General features: G+C 34.4%; 1 pseudogene; it reads right to left on the minus strand.

Annotated features, from left to right (window-relative positions):
* Positions 1-266: 266 nt before the first annotated feature.
* On the minus strand, positions 267-3,015 carry LOC133778886 (uncharacterized; annotated as a pseudogene).
* Between the last annotated feature and the right edge of the window lie 15,473 nt (positions 3,016-18,488).

An 18,488-nucleotide genomic window follows, 5' to 3' on the forward strand; every position in this document is an offset into this window, starting at 1 on the left:
TAAAATGTCTAAATCAACTAAAAAATATAATTTTTTATTTTCTCTCTCATCCACATCACTTTTGGCAACATATTTCTTAAAAATACTCCAATGCAAGCTACCCTAAAAATTGCCAACCATGGTCCCCACATAATATTATTTAATATATCATTTTATAATTATAAATATTATCATACTAAATTTTTTAAATTCATATATTAATATAAATAAATAGTACATGATATTTAAATTAGACTAAATTTAAAAAAAAAACTTATAAAATGACATAATCGTAATTAATCAATCTAATATAATTAAAAAAAAACTAATTAAAATGATTTCCAAATTTTGACCATATGTGTTCCACCAAGTCTGCTTGAAGATTGCGATGAATATTTCTATCACGAATTTCAGCATTTCTTTGCAGCATTGTCGGGAAGTCGGAAATAGGTCCATGCAATACTTCAACTGTTGGGGTGTTTGTAGGGCCGTCATCATAATTAAAATCAACCAAACTCTCATATGCATCTCTTTCATCCTCGACAATAATATTGTGCAATATGATACATGCATACATAATATCTTTGAGAACATCTCTTTGCCAAAAATGTGCAGGTCCTCGTACAATAGCAAAACGAGATTGAAGTACTCCAAATGCTCGCTCAACATCTTTACGTACCGCTTCTTGGCATTGAGCAAATAATTTTCTTTTCTCTCCTTGAGGTAGTGGGATAGTTTTAACAAATGTACCCCACTCTGGATAGATACCATCTGCTAGATAGTACCCCTTGTTGTATTGTGTGCCATTTATTGTAAACTCAACTCTTGGAGCTTGCCCTTGTAAGATTTCACTGAATAATGGGGATTGATTTAACACGTTCAAATCATTATTGGATCCCGGAACACCAAAAAATGCATTCCATATCCAGAGATCTTGTGATGCAACTGCTTCGAGCATGATTGTTGGCCTGCCGTGATCACCTCGCGTGAATTGTCCTTTCCATGCAACTGGGCAATTTTTCCATTCCCAGTGCATACAATCAATGCTTCCCAACATGCCTGGAAAACCACGCACCTCCCCTATTTGAAGTAAGCGACGGATGTCCCCAGCATTGGGCCGTCTTAAATATTCGGTCCCAAAAATATCATTCACTCCTCGAACGAAATTGTCTAGACATTCAATAGCAGTAGTTTCACCAATTCGAACATACTCATCAACATAATCGGCAGGCGCTCCATATGCCAACATTTGCATAGCAGCGGTGCACTTTTGTAATGGCTAAAGCCCCCTTCTACCGACTGCATCAAACCTCGTATGGAAATACTCTGAATGATTTTCTAGAGCTTGCACTATGGGTAGGAATACATGTCTACGCATTCTAAATCTTCTTCGAAATTGATATTCTGTATACACCGGTTCATCAGAAAATTAGTCATCGAACAAACGTTGGTGTCCTTCTACACGACCTCTATCAATGTGGGCTCTCTTTCTTCCTTGTCTTGTTGAGCTACCCCCATCCATGATCGCTTTGAAATATTGATCATCATGATCGTCAGTATACTCTGCAATTATGATATACTCTAGACTCATATTGTCGTATGGATTCGGATAATTTGGCAAATCCATTGTTGAACTTAGAGTATATGATATTTGGGAATGAAAGATGAATGAAAGAGTAAAATGAAGGATTGAATGGAGAGTTGAGTAAAAGGAATATTGAAATTTGGTATTTATAGACATGGTAGCCGTTTAAATATAGCCGTTAAAATATAGCCGTTAAAATGTAGCCGTTAAAATATAGTCGTTGAAATGTAGCCGTTAAAATATAGCCGTTGAAATATAGCCGTTGAAATATAGCCGTTGAAATATAGCTGTTAAAATGTAGCCATTAAAATATAGCCGTTGAAATATAGCCGTTAAAATGTAGCCGTTAAAATATAGCCGTTGAAATATAGCCGTTAAAATATAGCCGTTGAAATATAGTCGTTAAAATATAGCCGTTGAAATATAGTCGTTAAAATGTAGCCGTTAAAATATAACCGTTGAAATGTAGCCGTTGAAATATAGCCGTTAACATAAAGGATAATTTATTTAAATAAAATAAAATACATAATAATGCAGTTGATAAAAATACATAGCAATTACAACTTCAGGATATTATTCTTAATATAAGTACACAAGTTTTCATGATCTTTCTTTTGTTCATGAGTCATATGCGACGTGTCCATGATGAGATAATCCATGTATTTTGTCATCCTATTATCTTCTGCCTCTTTCTCTTTTATCGCCACCAATTTCTCCAATGCAAATGCTTTCCGTTCACTAATCTCTATAAATCTAGCATGTGTGTCTTTTTTTTCCTTCCCTTTTCTCTTTGCTGCCTTTTGGCCAGTAGGGCGCACTTCATGTACTTCATCATCACTGATGTCTGCATTGGAAGAAGAAGTAAATGCCCATGTATCTGACACCTTTGTTCTCTTACCACCTTTTGTTTGGTACATTGTATTCCATTTCGGCTCATCCTTTAGCAATCTCCAACAATCCACAAGCAGAAAATTTGAGTTGTTATTTTCAGATTTGTACAATTGATGTGCATTCTCAAGAATTTGCTCATCAGACCAACCACTGTGATGTGCTAATTGAACTCGTTTATAACATCCATTGAATCGCGCCACCTTTTGATTCATCTTGTTCCAATGGTCTTTGCATTGCCTTCCAGTCCTTGCTTGCTCACCTTTTTGGTTGGTGTTGAAGTAATCTGCGATTCGAGCCCAGAAATGTGTAGAAGTCTGGTCATTCCCCACAATGGCATCCTTAGATGTATTAAGCCATCCACTTATCAGAAGTATAGTGGCTTCCTTGCTCCAGCTGACTTTACATTTATGCCTTTATTCATCTTCATTGTGTAGAACTACATTTTCCAACCCTTCAACACTATGTTCAGGTTGGGTTTCAGAGATAAATGTCGATGATGTTTCACGATTCAAATCAATACTAGACTTTTCCATACTTGGCCTATAATTTCTTGAAACCATTTCGGGTTGGTGTAGGGAAGGCATATGAAATGCATATGGTAGTGAATTTGTTGGTGTGAAGAATAAAGCTTGTTGGGGTGTCTCAATAGAGCCAAAATTTTGGTAAGGGTAGGAGGACATGGGATAATTTTGAGAATTTCGAAAACTTTGGTTAAATTGATAATATTGAAAATTTGGATTTTGAGGATAAGTAGAAGGAGTATTTTGAAAATTTTGATTGAAATGAGAATATTGAAAATTTGGATTTTGGGGATTGGTATATGGAGAAAATGATGAATTTTGAAAATTTAGATTTTGGGAGTTGGTATTTGAAGAATTTGGAAAATTTTGAGAATTTTGGGAATCTATTGGTAAAAAAATAAATTTTGTGATATTGATAATTTGGAAGAAAAATGTATGAAATGGTGTGAAAATTGAATGAAATAGATGAGTATTTATAGAAGAAATTTTTTTAATATTACCATTTTTTACCAACGAATACATTTTTTATATAATATATATATATATAATTAAAAAAAATAATAAAATATAAAGAAGGCACCGTTGCCTCACAGAGGCAACGGCTCCTTCATTATTAATTGGCAACGTATGGCTCCAATGGTAAGCCATTTTTTTTTATATGTTGCCTGTCAGAAAAAGTCAACCGGCTACGTATATAGCAACCAGCATTGTAGTTGGCCTTATAGACTATCTGCTACTATCATTACCTCTACTAACCTTTTTATCAAATATTAAAAAAAATATTAATAACAATTATTATATCCTATTTCAACTTCATATACCATCAAGTAAGTATAATCAATAAGCGTAACTTTCAATGCTTTACAGCAGTACAAAAATCTTGCAATGGACGTGGGTATACAAACAACATCGCATAATTATTTCAACTTACCATCTAAATTTATTTGTAACATTATTATCATAATTTTGCAGATGTACTTGCATTAGGCCAACACCAATCACACACCAATACGGCATTATATGTCGTGATAAGCATATATATATATAGAACTCCAACCCAACTGCAAATATACCCTCATTTAGCCGTTTATGAACAGTACCACAACATATATGCCATGCACTGTTCACACAACAATTTTTTTTTTATTAAGATAAATATATTTATATCTTTTATATATATATATTTATATATATATATAAACATATGAGTATTATTTGGGTCTATATTTTATGTTGGGTTTTTTAAATTATAAATACACATATAATTTAATTTTTTAAATAAAATTTCAAATATTTCATAATTAATTTTTTATATAATTTATTTTAATTTGTGTGAAAATAATATAATAATAAATAATATATTTTTTGGTGTAATTTTTGGTGTTGTGGTTAGAATGGAAAAAAAATATGGTGCTAAGATTCTTTAGTTTTGGTGTTGGTGCAACACCATAATAAGATAATAAGTTGGAGATGCTCTTAGCAATCAAGATTCGTCCAAAAAGGCGCAAACAAATATCCTCAGGTTCACATTCTATTCAAGAAATCACCCTCATATTTTATTTTTTTTTTCTTCATAAATCAGATTATATTATTATAAGTTAATTATAACACAATTGTATCATTTAAATATAATTAATAAATTGGCCTGTTCTAATTTTTCATTTTGAAGTTTTTTTTATTAATATATAGTAACTATTCACATCCAAATTTTCTTTATTAATTCTATGTGAAGATCATTCCGGATTACTTCCTGCCACAATCTTTGGAAAGAATGCAGAAGTGTTCCTTAATTTTCTGCATTAAAACTTAAAACTAATGGAACATACCACTGAGGTATGAGACATATAAATGCTGGCTTAACCTTTTATCACTTCTCAATCATTTATTGATTGGATATATTTATTTTATTCTACACTGAATTATAACAAGTACATTTGTTAACTTAAGCATATTTATTAAGTTTTATAATTTATATATTTTATTTTTTTACTGATATCAGTTTCTATTATGCTTTTGTCTCAATATTATTAGGAAGCAATAGAAGATCTAGAAAATATTGCTTCGGTCTCTAGCTCCAATGAATATATTATTGCTCACATAAAGACTTATCCATATGAGTATCATCAACAGAAGAAGAACAAGTTCATTATCACTTACTTGATTGATGCATCTGATCAAGCCAACTAAATTGGAGCAACGGCTGTAAAAGTTCTCACTGTAAATATATAGTTCAAACTAAAGTTTTGACTGTATATATTTAGCTAAGTTTGAATGCCTTTTGGTTATAAATAATGCATGTGTATGGTCCTATCACTGTAAATGTCTTTTGGCTGTAAATAAGATTTAAATATAACTAAACTAAACTTTCTTTTTGTATATGTGTATATGGTACTTGTAATTTATTGTTATTGTTTTAAGTTTTATTTAATTTCATCTTTCTTGGTAATGATACTAAAATTGGCTGTAAGGTATAGTCTTTTTCTTATATATATATAAAAAACGATAAAGTAACGTAAATGAGATAATAAAACTACTTTGTACATGTAGCTTTTAATATCATGTATTCAATTTTAGTTGTAAATGATTTTATTATACTATAAAAAAACATATCACTAACAATGAAAAATATACAACTATTTTGATATTTAGATTTTGATCAATTATACTTTTTTTATAATATTTTTTATTTATAAAAAATAAATTATAATATATATATATATATACACACTTGAGTCACTAACAATGTATTTGCCAACTAAAATAACTTTAGCTATGTATTCAGATTAACCATTGAAGCCTTACTTAGACTCACATAAAACAATTTTGGGAGAAAAAGATGGACTTCCAACATAAGGTAGGGAAACACTCAAATTGTGTCACAAAGGCAAAGAGTGTCTGAGAAGTTGTTCTCTAAATGTTGAAAAGCGCTCAGGCATATGAGGGCTTAATACCCAAATCTGCTCAGTAAGATTAAACTTGAATCAAGGAGGTGAATAGTTCATAGAGTGCTCAGAGAATGTCCACCAAAAGAAGGCTTTAGTAGGGAGAGTTCAGTTATTAGAAAACATAAAGGAATTAATATTTATGAAGTTAATAAATGTTATTTTGTTGTTACTACGACAATTTCTACTTTTAATGACTCCCTACAAATGATCTTTAATGTCTCCCATCGGAAGTTGTGAGTCTCACAACTCCCAAAATATGTGAAATATGTTAAAAAAAGTGGGATGTCTCTCACATTTTCCAGTGGGAGACATTGAAAGCCTGCGTGCTTGGACACCTATCTGTTGGGAATTGAAACTTGAAAGCATATATAGTAGACATTGTTTTGAGAAATAAATAAATAAATTAAATCTGTTATGCATATATTTTATAGAATATATTATTCTGTGATAATATTAAGTAAATCTCAAAAAAATTCCTAAGTTCATATATGTGATCTCAACCATGTATTGGTACGAGAGGATTGTGTTTGAGATAAATGAATTTGAATAGTTCGCAGTAAAATAATGTTATGGAATCTTTAAATTAATTACTGCAAGTACGGTCCACTAGTATTATGAATACATGTCACTACAAGAAATTCTCCCTTTACCTACTAATTTCTTACCTACGAATATTTATTGGTAGATAAATATGGTTTTTACCTACGATTATATTTTCGTAGCGACTATTGGTAGGGGATTCTCCAATAAAATGGGTGGGGTTATAAATTTTATTATTACCTACAATTAGTAATTGTAGGTAAAATATTTACCTACGATTATGTTTGGAGGGAAATCTTTTGTTGATTCCTTCTTATTTTTCCCTCCGATTTTTACATAATAATAAAAAAAAATATGTGGCTGCTGACATGTGAGAAATCTAGTGACATGTCAAGTGAGTAATACATGTGGACGTATTACTAAGTGACACATGACACGAACATTATATTTAAAAAAATTATATAAATCAAAATTAATTTTGATTTAATTATTATTAATATATATTTTTTATATAACCCTAATTCTATTATAACCCTAACCTAACACTAACTCTCATATCTACTCTCGCCGCCTCCCACATGTGCCCTCGTCTTCCCCTTCTCCGACTACCTCTCTTCCCCAATTCCGATTCCCTCTCAACAGATCCCTCCCATTTCGGACCCCCTCTGCCCATATAGCTCTCTTTTCGGGCTCCCTCTCATACACGTGTACGCTTGCTTCAATCTCTGAGGCGCTGCTATTTTTCTTCGAATCTCTGAGCTACCACCATCGTCTTTTGAATCCCTGAGCTGCTGCAATTTTTCTTCGAATTTCTGAGCCCCCACCATCGTCCTTCGAATCACTGACCCGCTGCCTACTGGTCTCTGCCTTCATCGAAACTCATTGTTGCCTTCATAAATCTCTCTTATCCCTCGACTATTAAGGCTCTGTAAGCCGTAACCATTTTTTTGCCTTGTTTAATTTTTTTTTTGTTAGATTAAAATTGTTTATATTGGCTTTATGATTTTATGAAGAACATGTTGGTGTTCCTCTGATTACCATTAGTATTTTTTATATATATTTGTATTGATTCACAAGGCTTGATTTGTTTGGAGAATTTGTGATTTTTGTGTTGGTCTCAATGGCCTTGAGAGTTTTACGTGGTCTTGGTGGCTTTGAGATTTTCAAATTTGGATTGGTGCTCTATTATTCTCGGATTAGGCTTGGTGGCTCTAAGATTTTTGGCCTGTTGGCTAGGTGGTTTGGAGGTAAAATTGTATGATTATGTTGATTAAATCCCCATTAATACGAAGGTTTGATGATGAAGTATAATTCTGAGGCAATTTGTTATGCTTTGTTTTGGTTAAGGTTGAATATGTAAATATGATTTTTGGCTTGTGGCTTTCATTGTTCTGAGGCAGTTCTATGTTGTTTTCTTTGTGCATTGGGTATACCTCATTTAGGGATTCAACTATGGGGTTATTTCGTTTGTATTTGTTTTTTATATGGTGTCTTAGTTCATTATATAAAATGATTCAATTCTCTATTTTCTGTATAATCTCATTGAATTTGAAACCTACTGGTCTCTGTTTTTATACACCGCCTACTAGTCTCTGCAGTTTTGATATTTGAAACCTAGATATTTTTAATGTATAATCCCATTGAATTTCTTGATGTCTTGTTTCTTGTTTATTGGGCTATCGTCAATAAATTGATACTTTGTTGCTATATTCAGATTTGGAGTTTTTTTTATGTACTTTGTTATTGATATTGATATTCAGATTTAGGATGTAGATTAATTTAATAAGTTTACTACATTAGTGTATCTGATCATTTGTACCTATACTCAGATTTAGATGTTTGGATGGGTGGGCACTTTGTTTCTGATATTTGTTTTTCCATATTTAGCTATTTTCTTTTTCATATTTCTTTGTTTCTTTATTTCCAAAGTTTTGCATTAATCTCAAGTGTTTCTCTATTTTTAGCATGCTCTGCTTTCTGGTTTGTAGGGTGAACTTTGATGTTGATATTGTAGGGTGAACTTTGCTTTTGAGAGATAACTAGTTTTTGAGTTTAAGAGTTTTGTGTGTTTGAGTATGATTTTTGTTCTGGTTACAAATATGTTTTGAATCTGGTTTTTTTAAAGTATGAATTTTTTGTGTTTGGTATTTGATTTATGTATTATATTCATTGATTATATATATGAATTTGTTTTTCTTTTTTAAAAAAGAGAAGAGACATCTATTTTTTATTATGAGCTTTTTTATGTTAAACTTTGAATATAATTTTTATTTTGAGTTTTTGAGTTTAACATATGTGTAACGACCCAAATTCACTAATAAGGCTTAAGGGCCTTGATTAGTGTGCCAGGAGGGCATGATGGGAATTATGTGTGATTATTATGACTTAAGCATGTTATATGATTACTTGAGTACTTGAGATGCATGACTATGTGTGTTAGTGTGCATATAGGCCCAGATTAGGTTAGAAGGGCATAATCGTAATTTTGGCCATTATGGGCATAACTGCTTTGATATACGTGATAATTGTTGAGACCACATTATTATGTGGATATATCTGTAATCTGTGACTCGAGACGATCCTAGTGAGCAAAGTAGCGTAAAAGTCATAGCGGGGATTTATACCCGGCTCGGGGTGAGCTCAGGGGTGTAAATGGGAATTTAGTGGATAAGCTGGGGATTATTGTAACATTGAGGAATGCTATTGGTGATTAATTAGGTATCGGGAATTAAGCGGGAAATAATAGAGACATTCGAGGAAGTAGCGGAAATTAGGCAAAATGACTAAAATACCCTTAAGTGGACTAAAGGATTAGAGTTAATTGTGAGGGCATAAAGGTCATTTGACTTTTAAGGAAGGGTATTACTGAGGTTTTAAGATAGTGGGATTTATAGAATATCAAAAGGGTCTGAAAAAGAAGGGAAAAGAAGGAGGGAAAACAGAGAGAGTTTCTTGAGTCGGTTTACACTTTCCTTCATCTATTTCTGGAGAATTTCTGGAGTAAAGCTTAGAGGAGAGCTGGGATAACTAAACCTCAAGGACTTTGATCTAAGGCTAAGGAATTGACAGAGGTTTAACAGGGTTTCACCAATACTTGAGGTAAGATTCTAGAGTTCATCCATTTCTGTTTCTGGTTTTTAAGTTGTGGTACTTGTGTTGAATTGAATGGAATTGAATGGAACTTTAGGGAATTCAGGCTTAGGGCTGAGGAGCAGCAAGCCAAGGGAGCCTAGGGTTAGCTTGTGGGCGAAATTCTATCAAAGGTATGAATTCTAAGCTTTAGTTTTGATGTTCAGCTGGTTTATGTAGGGTTCTGAAGTTTGGAGGTGGCTATGGTGAATTTTGAGTTTGTGATTGCATGTGCTTGGAGTTTAGATGTTTAGAGTGCTTGGGATGAGTGGAGTGTGGTCATGAGGTTGTTTTTAAGTTTGGGTAAGAGTTGGAAGAGGTTTGGTTGAGGTTGGCTCGAGAGAAATCGCACAAAGGAAATTTTGGTGTTGGGCTGCCTGTGACTAGCGCTACAGCGCTAGCCTTTGGGCGCTGTAGCGCTAGGCCCATATGCTGGAAGGGTTTTGGTTCTGTCTGTAGCGCTATAGCGCCCTCCCAAGAGCGCTGTAGCGCTACCCTGCCTTCTGAAGGGGATTTTGGGGTATTTTGCAAGGGTTTTTGACCTAAGGTTTGAGGTTTGGTTCCACCACCTTGTTTGGTGGAACTAGGACATCCCGGGGGCTCGGGATTAGCCCCGGGGCTAGGTTTTGAACTTGACGATTGATGTTGACTTTGACCATGATTGTGCTTAGGTAAGCACTAGGGCTCGAGTGGGATCGTGCTCAAGGTGTCGTGACATCGAAAACTAGTGAATTGAAAGGTAAGAACACTGCACCCGAATGTATGATTGTGATGGGACTAAGTGCTCCCGAGAATTGTTTTGTGTCATCGTTGGTATTATGCCAAGGGACACGTATAAGTGGTCTAAGAGTACCGTTCATGAATTTAGCGCATGGGACGCGATTTGGCCACTGGGAGCCAGAAATGAAAGGATAACAGAGGGAGCAGCTTGTGAGCGTTAGCTCTGGTTATCATCTGTGCATTGTGTTATATGAGCTGATATGCTTTGTAAATGAAATACTTGATTATTGATATGCTTTGTATATGAAATACCTGATTGTTGCTATGCTTGAAGTTTATGAGATGTCATATGTGAGATTGACCTGACAGCTAAATGTGCATGCTCTATTATTGGTATATGTTCTTGCTGGGCCTTGGCTCACGGGTGCTACGTGGTGCAGGTAAAGGCAAGGGCAAGTTGGACCAGGTCTGAGGTGGAGAGCTCCGAGGTGAAATGTACATAGCCAGCCGTTCGATCACCATGATCGAGGAGTGTGTCAGGACAGAGATCACCTAACTGCTCATTTTGCCTTAGTATGGCTGTTAATGTATTAGACTTTGTAACTTTTGTAAATGGCTTTTAAACTGTCATTTTTGGGATCCCATGTACATAAACAATGTTTGGTAATGAAAATGTATCTTTTGAGACCAAAACGTTTTTAACCCTAGTTCCTCTACTATTTCAATAACACGTTTTTACTTTAATGACTTGATTAGCGAGTCTAGCACTTTATAAACACACAGAGTAGCGGTCCTGGCTATCCAGGGCGTTACAATATGCATGCTAGTTACTGATAATATTTTTTGATAATATTGTTGCTTTTGCTCTTCAATTGCTATTTGATTTTTTTAGAGGTCACTAAATCAATTTGAAACTGAGGTTTTTGAGTCTTGTTTGTTTATGTTAAAAAATGTTCAAAGTATCACACTCCTTTAGCCTATTGCCTATTAAATATAGTTTTGATTGTTGACTTATATTTTCTTTTTCTAATTTGGATCATTATGCTACTCTGATTGTTTTTATTTTTTTTGTCTGTGGTGCTGATGAATGATTTTATTTTATGCTTGTGATTATGAGACTTGATGTGCTCATATATTTATTTTTTAATATGTATGCTAGTATATCAAGTGTCATAAATGTCCATAATAATAAATCATATTTTCTGAAATCCTTATGATTATTAAATTGGGGATAATTATTGTGTTGAGATTAATTATATTTTTCCATTGTTGCCAACTCGAACCCCACCTCCAGCCATTGTCGGTGTCCACCTCACAAATCCATAATCGACATTCACAAGTTCAATTTAGAGAAAAAGGAGTCTCAAAGTGAAGAATATCAAGAAAATTATACTATTGAGTTTGTAATCACTTGTAATAGACTTGTTGATATTTTTTTATGAAATGTAATTAGTTTAACACTAATCTTTAATAAGCAATGAATATTTTACAATATATGTTTGTTTATTTTATTATTAATTTTAAATAATTTATTTGAGAAAAATGTTCAATATTTTTAAAATTAGTTACTTTTATTTATTATTTATATTAAATTAAATTCAAATATATAATTAAAGTTACGTATCTAAAAATCTTTATATACCAATAAATAAATGTAGGTAAGAACAAGTATACCACATCATGACATGTGGACCAATCATTTAGAGCCACATAATCAATAAAAATAGGAAAGTAACCCAATCATTAAGTTCCAACTGGTCCAACAAATGTGTGTCACGTGTTCCACTAAAAAATTGCCACAAGGATAGCCACGTCAGTTGCAACAGAAGATGCCACGTCAAACAAGTCCAAGTCATTTCTGTGGGGTCCACGTGAGTTTTACCTACTGATATGTCAATCGTAGGTAATGGTACCTTTCTCGACTAACTATTACCTACCAATACATTATTGGTCAAAATATGTAGGTAAAAGGATTTACCTACCAATACGACATCTTTACCTACAATTAATATTGGTAGGTAAATGTCGAATTTCTTGTAGTGTGTGATCTAGATTTGGATTGCTAGTGTAGTATGACACTTTAGTAGAGGTACTTTATATATTAGAGAATATATAGAACTTGACCATATATGTTTATTAATACTTAGTTAAATACAATTTCGAATTATTAATTAAATATATCAACTAATGATCATTTAAAACACTACAAGAAAAAAAGCCTACGACGACAACTTTTTTTGTCGCTATAGATCAAGAAATCTTCGTTGTAGGTATACAGCGACGACATATCGTCGCCAAAACGGCGTCGTTGTAGGTCCGTATGTGTAGCAATCTACGGTGACAACAAAACACAATCGTTGCAATAGTGTTTTACTACAGCGACGACATGTCGGTCGCAATAGGAAATATTTTTTTTATGTAGGACTGGAATATTACGACGATATGTCATCACTGTTGGTGGTTGCAAATATTAAAAATTGAGTTTCAAAAACTTCCACAGCAACGACATGTGGTTGCTGTAGGTTCGTCGACCGCTCCATCAACAACGACGACATGTCGTCGCTGTAGAGTGCGTTGGTTTATATGCCTTCAGTGACGATATGGCGTCGCTGTAGTGTCACGGAAACTCTGATTTTTTATTCAGCGTTTACCCTATGGCGTCGTCGCTGTAGGTATACAATTTTTTAAAAATATATACATTTACTTAATTATATTGATTAAAATTTATTTAATAAAATATTAAATATTAATTAAATAAATAAAACCAACTTATTTAATTAAATAATAAAATTAATTTATTAATTAAATAATAAAACCAATTTAACAATATACATAGTCTCCAAAATGTAAGATAACAAAACATGAGTAGTATTGTCTCCAAAATAAAAATAAAATCCCAAAATATTAATAATTTAAAAATAGTAATATAACAAAACTAAATGTCATCAAAATCAATTCCAAAGTCATTATCGTCGGGCTGTTGTGGTGGTGGCTGTGGTGGTTGTGGCTGTTGTGGTTGAAATTTTGCCATCATGGACTGTATCATGTTCATGTCCAAGTTGACAGGCTGAAATTGTGGAGGTTGGATGCTCGGATTTGTTGTTTGCAAATATTGTTGCATTTGCTGGAAGTTGTTGCTCTCGGTCATAAAGGCTTGACTGAAGTGTTGAATCATGGACTGGAAAGTCTCAGGTGGTATCGTTGGAGGGCCAACTGTGGTGGACGAAAACGGTGATGCCTCTGATTGTGAAGAGGATCTGGTAGCACTTGAGGCATAGGTACTAGTGCACTTCAACTTCCGTCCAATACGTCTATTGTGTCCACGATGTTGACCAAGTACTTTTGAGATGATGTGTCTCACTGATAGTGGCACTTCCCGCTTCAAATTCAAATTGAGATTGTGAAATGGATTGTGTCTGGACTTCTTGCTGCAAGGCATCTTGCAATTTAGAAACAAAACAATTAATACTTAATATAATTGAGTAATATACATAGATACAAAACTTAGAAAGTTACTTACATATGCATCCTTAGCATTCGTGTTCACCCATCCTCGTGTCGGATGATTGCGCATGTCATGGAACGTATTGATAATGCTAGACAGTTCCTTGGTCTGAAGATTCATCTTTAGAAAACAAAATTTAACAAAATATCAGTTAACTGTTGAAATTATTATTAAGATAACTTAAAATATTTTAAATTATCTATATATTTTTATTTACCTTCTTAAATCGAGCAGAAGCATAAGAAGTCGATCCATGGAGACTTGGATACTTCTGTTTTGCTCTGTTGGTAGCATTTTCCTTTGATCGTGCCATGAACTGTGGAGTGGTGAAAAGGTCAACCAACTTCTGGCAACTCTCGTTGTCAATGCCCTCCAGTGGATTCTTTGTGGCTGTCTCTATATCATCCTACCCTTCATGTTCATCGAAGTGTCTTTTCTTGCGACCTTTTCTATCCATGTAGTGAGCTTGAAACTCTCACCCAATCCTAGTCTCTATCAGTAGCCACTCGGGAGAACTCAAGGACGAATGAAAAATTCCTTAAAAAAATAGTGAAATTTTTTAAATTATAAAAAAAATTACATGTGAATAACTAGATAAATTTTCCTCAAGTTTTTGCATCAATCCAATCTTGTGCTCATCTGGAACACTCTGCCACGAGTCATAATATAACAGGACATGGTGACCAATAAGGTTGCCAATAAGTCTCGTGAACAACGTCCCAAAATCACCAACTACTTTGTAGGTTCCCTCCTTCAGATCAAATTGTAGAGTCAATGGACCTTTATTATCGTTGATGAGTTGCTGCAAATTTTTCGATTGAGACCTACCTCTTCTTTTTGCGGCAGCCGCTGCATATGTTAATTAAACAATACAATTAAATTGAATAAAATAATAATAATTTGTCATTTATTGATAAAATGTAGACTAATTATAGTATATTACCTGTCTCACAGGAAGTAGGAACTCGCGTGGGATCTGAAGGAGGAGGAGGATCCGCTCCATCACCGCTATGAGAACGAGCAACAGTAGCAAACATATCTTTGCATTTTAAATAATTATTAACTTAAACTTAGTTATAGTTGGAGGTTAATTACATAACTTAAATAATTTCGGTAATGCAGTCGAAACTATTGAAAAACAAACATTGTTGAGAAAAGTCATATATTGATTGAAAAGTATTCAAATTAAAACATACACATTAAACATACAAGTATGAATATGCATAAGAAAATATTATTCCTCATCAATGTCGATTCCTGTATCATCATCTGTACTTTCTAAATCATCTTCACTAATTTCATCATCATCATCGTCATTGATGAAATCATCATCCACATCCGGAACAGATCGAGATGTTTCCCTAATTATGCTGGTGTGGCCAGGTCGATCCAAATGCATAATCTCCAACTCTCCTAATTCCACAGTGAGTACAAAATTTGATGAAGTGCTATCGTGTATGACATCAACCTCATTATCATCATCGATACTTGGATAATCCCAGATATTTCGATGATTGACTTCTTCTACTACCTTCCAATTTTTGTTTCTTGAAGGATCTTCCAAGTAGAAAACTTATTTTTCTTGAGTGGCGACAATAAACCAATCATTCTTGTACCATTCAAAATTAATCATGATACTAGTTATGTTATTCTCAGTCACATTTCGACCCTTGCTTGCATTGGTGTTGAACCATTTGCATCGAAACAATACTACCGAGTAATCATGGGAATAGCATAACTCTACAATCTACTCAAGTTGGCCGTAGAAAGTGACACCATCGGTCCTGGCACCGAAACTCCACTATTTTGAGTGGTACGTCTTTCGTCACGACTATGGACCAAAAACTTCACATTGTTAACAATGCAAGCCGTGTAGGAGTATGCATTCTGATTGGACCCGTTTGCCAAAGCAAATAATTCATCAGTACACTCAGTTGACTGTACTTGCCGCAAACGACCCATCTATAGAGTATGCCACAAAAAAGAACACAATGAGATAATATTAATCGATACGAATTTTGTAAGAATTTTTTAGTTTCGATAATTTACCTTCAATTTAAACTAGATAGGGAAATCTTTTTGAAGATTTATGTTTGAATTTTCTCGAAGGCATTCACTGTATATCACAAGGATTAAGGTAAGATAACAGTTTGACATGAATTAAATTTAATGAATTCATATATGTGTTGAGCTACTTACTCCATATATGGTTGGATTTCAGGGCAATTATAGAGTATAAACCACTCCGCTTATTTTCGATAAAGATAGTCAAGGGATATGATTTTCTTTTTGCTACTTGGACGACATTGTGATTCAAAAACTGACAACTGTCTTTTAGGAATAACAATATCTTCATTTCAATCCGGACGATTAAATTTAGTCTATATGCCGTGAAGATATTGCGAACAAAAAGTCAAAGCTTCATCGACAACATAACCCTCCGCTATAGAGCACATATGATGTGGTTTGATCAACTTTGTACCATCTTCCTTAAGGTGCAACTCTTCTCGGATACCCCAATTCTTCAAGTCTACTCGTGCATTGGTGATGTCTTTAGATTTCTCATTCATAAGAAAAGTACCGAGTAAGCTGTTGCAAACATTTTTCTCTACATGCATCACATGTAAATTGTGCTTCAGTTCAAGTTCGGACCAGTACTCAAGTTCAAAGAAAATACTATTTTTACTCCAATTAAGCTCTTTTGGATCTCGCTTTCTTTTCACACCCCTGAAACTGGCATGTTTACCCGGCAAACGATCTGGAGACAAAATTATAGATAAAATAGGAAAGAGAATAATGATAGTAAATGATGAAATGCTCAGCTAATTCTTTGCTGAGTCTAATGAATTTCATTTATAGGAGATTTGTATTACACAGGAATATTTTAGAGAAATACACGTCATAATGTCAGTACAAAGTTTGTTACAAATTCACAGAAATAGAGGAGAATATTTATTCTCTAATCATTGGATACCAAACTGCTCTTTCCCATGATCTTGGACTGAGGGCTGAGGTGTGCATTGGGCCTGACTGTATTGGGCTGCTGATTCAATATTCTTGACATCCCCTCTCAATCTGAGTGGGGTAGCTACCACTCCAAGTTTGTTAACTAAAAACTCAAACTGACCATGAGACAGACTTTTCGTCAAGCAATCTGCTACCTGTTCACTAGAGGGAATATATCTAATTTCTAAGGTCTTCTCAAGCACTTTATCTCTCACAAAGTGGACATCAAGTTCGATATGCTTTGTTTGAGCATGATAGACCGGGTTTGATGCAAGTGCGCTTGCTCCCATGTTGTCACACCACGTAATTGGAGTTGAAGGCAGAGGAAACTCAAGTTCAACTAACAGTCCTTGAATCCACGAAATCTCAGCAGCCACTTGAGCAAGGGCTCTATACTCTGATTCAGTGCTGGAGCGGGATACCACATGCTGCTTCTTCGAAGACCACGAGACAGGGGTGTCACCGAAGTAAACACATAGACCAGCAACTGACCTCCGATCGTCTGGATAGCAGGCCCAGTCTGCGTCTGAAAAGCCTGTCAAAGGAAGTCTCTCTGAATATCTGATGTGTAGACTGTGATGAGGAGTTCCTTTTAGATACCGAAGAATGCGTTTAGCTGCACTCCAATGTACATTAGTTTGTGCCTTCAATAACTGACTAAGTTTATTTACAGCAAAGCTTATATCAGGACGTGTGTGAGTTAGATATTGAAGGCCTCCTATGATGCTTCTGTACTCTGTTGGATTCTTCAAGAGTTCCCCATCTGAGATTGATATCATTTTTCCTACAACCATATTCATTTTCAATTTCATTTTCCTGAGAAGATCTTCAATGTATTTTGGTTGACTAAGATATATGCTCGTTGTGTCTCTATGAGCTTCTATTCCCAGAAAGTAGTGAAGAGGCCCAAGATCCTTTAAGGAAAAATTCTGATTGAGTTGTTCAATGAATTTCTGCAGTTTGGTTGGATTATTCCCTGTAACAATAATATCATCTACATATATTAGAACAAGTAATATATCAGATGCAGATTTATGGAAGAACAGAGAGGAATCAGCCTTCGAATTTTTGAACTTCCAGCCCACTAGAGTTTCTTTCAGCCTATCGAACCACGCTCTTGGAGCCTGCCTCAATCCATATATTGACGTAATCAACTTACACACATGATCTGGCTTGCTTTTGTCTTCAAAACCAGTAGGTTGGTTCATGTAAACATCTTCCAAGATGTGCCCATTGAGAAAAGCTTTATTCACATCTAATTATCTAACCTCCCAAGACTTTGAAACTGCCAAGGTGAGCACTATTCGAACAGTGGAAGCCTTTATAACCGGACTGAATGTTTCTCCAAAATCTAGTCCAGGTCTTTGGTCGAATCCTTTTACCACTAACCTCGCTTTATATCTTTGAAACGTTCCATCAGCATTTCTTTTTTCCTTGAAAACCCACTTATTTCCAAGGATGTTCATATGAGCTGTTTGTGGTACCAATATCCAGGTTCCATTTCTGATCAGTGCATTATTCTCATCTCCCATTGCATTTCTCCAACTTGTATGTGCTAAAGCCTCTTCAACAGATCTAGGTTCTCGACAGATGGGTGACCACTTAGAGTGTTCTAGGTATGTCTTAGGTTTGAAGATCCCATCTTTAGACCTTGTCACCATAGGATG

The sequence above is a fragment of the Humulus lupulus genome, chromosome 5 (assembly GCF_963169125.1).
Source record: "Humulus lupulus chromosome 5, drHumLupu1.1, whole genome shotgun sequence".
NCBI classification, from domain to species: Eukaryota; Viridiplantae; Streptophyta; class Magnoliopsida; order Rosales; family Cannabaceae; genus Humulus; species Humulus lupulus.